Source organism: Phalacrocorax carbo, chromosome 12, assembly GCF_963921805.1.
Source record: "Phalacrocorax carbo chromosome 12, bPhaCar2.1, whole genome shotgun sequence".
NCBI classification, from domain to species: domain Eukaryota; kingdom Metazoa; phylum Chordata; class Aves; order Suliformes; family Phalacrocoracidae; genus Phalacrocorax; species Phalacrocorax carbo.
The window spans coordinates 15,888,344-15,890,231 of NC_087524.1; positions in this window are offsets into that span (position 1 = coordinate 15,888,344).

Sequence of the window (1,888 nt, forward strand, 5' to 3'; positions counted from 1 at the left end):
ATAGGCCCTTGGGTGGCTTAAAGGAAATCAGATTTTTAACAGGTGGCTTGGAATCAACTTTGTTGTGAAGAACTCAGGGTAGAAACCATGACTCTCCACAAATTAGAATTGTTTTACAGAAAGTGGCAATCAGATGGGACCCATAGAACTACCATCAGGATGTATTTTTTCAGCACTAAGCAGGGGATGTAAAGTGTGTTTGAGTTTGCTTGATTTTATTGCAGCTTTCCAGCCTTCCTTGATTTTCTTTTTAAACTGAAAAGATTATCAGGAGACCTCCCTAAAAAATGATCTTGTGATTTTACCAAAAATATAGGGCTCAGACCAGTGGCCCCTACATCACCATTTCCAAAATGGCTGCTAAGTTGCACACAAGGAGATTCAGGATATTTTCTATTATTCATAAATATTTCAAGCAGGTAAATTTAAGACTTTCATTGCTGATGAGCTATTCTCTCTCTCACACATGCGCACAGACAAGAGCTACTTAGAACACACTTGGATTCGAGTCCAAATCAATGAATAAATTACACAGATGGGTTTCATTGCTTCTATATTTGCTACATATAACAAATCAGCAAAAATGTTCAGCTCGTTAGTAGGGACAATACAATGTTGGAGGGGTCAAAGAAATGAGAATGAAAGAAGTGTTCAGTATTTCCTGTAATGTGACTGATGGCTGCCTGAAGAACTGTGGTTTATACCAGACCTTTCCCTTAATATAACATACTTCTGCAAATCTTGTGAGAAAGCCCAAAACATTAATACATGACAGAATTAAAAATAGCTTCCTTAAAAAGGCTGAACTACATGCTTCGGAAAGTTCCAGCTATGTTAATCTCATGACACACTTTTAATGTTGAAGAACCGTCTTTTTTTACAAGAGATGACTGCAATCCAGTAGCAGCCAAACCATTCCAGTGGGTATATGTAGCGTATTTGGACTATACATTAAGGACCAGTAAATCTACATGCTGTAAAAATAAAGGTTTTTCATTTTATCTTAGAAATGCAGATCAGTGAATTGTGAAAGAGCTGTGCACATATTTATAGTCCTTGTTCCACACTACCGTATTTTCGTAGCTTTTTAGGGTGACACAAAATACCGCTCTGTCTTTTCCTGCCTATCCATTGTCACTGCAGTGTTATTAACCCAAGATAAGATTGCTCTGCCGAATGGAGCCATCAGGTCAAACATTGGAAGCCTTTCCTCTTCTGGCCCAGGGACAAGGAACAACTGAAAGGCAGCGTGTGAGCTTTGCTTGAAAAAGGATGCATAAAATTGTGCAAAGCTTTTAGCTATTGTGCTGAGGCTGGTGGAAGAAGTCACCTTCTTCGATTTTTCAAAAAACAGGACTTGTAAGTTATGATAAATGAGACTGCCTTGTGTCATGACTGGTGTCAGAAGCCTTCACATTCACTGCTGGGGTGCCATGCAGGTGACCTGGTAGTGAGAGCCCTTTCAGCTAATGACATAGCAGACATGCCACCGGTGAGTTTAAGGTGCTCAGGGTACAAGCATGTCCTCCTGATTCTACATTCCTATGGCTATTTGAGTCTAGATCACTTTATTTTTGTTCTGCTGAGTGATACAGACTCTGTAATCTGTACATGGCCCAGGAAACCTTCTGTATAGCAGGAAGACCATTACCAATTATGCATCTCTTGGACCTTTTCAATTAAAGGAGAACCTCTTCCAGAGATACCGATCCACCGCTGATTCGTACAGCCAGTGATTTACCCATGTGAAGGTTGGGGGGCTCCTTCGTTTCTCTGTATGTGACTGTTCCCAAAGCTTGCCACTGTCTCAGGGATGCACATTCACTCATGTGCATTGCTTTTGCAGAACGCTGAGCCTGATAGTAAACTTCTCCTCAGGACATGCAAA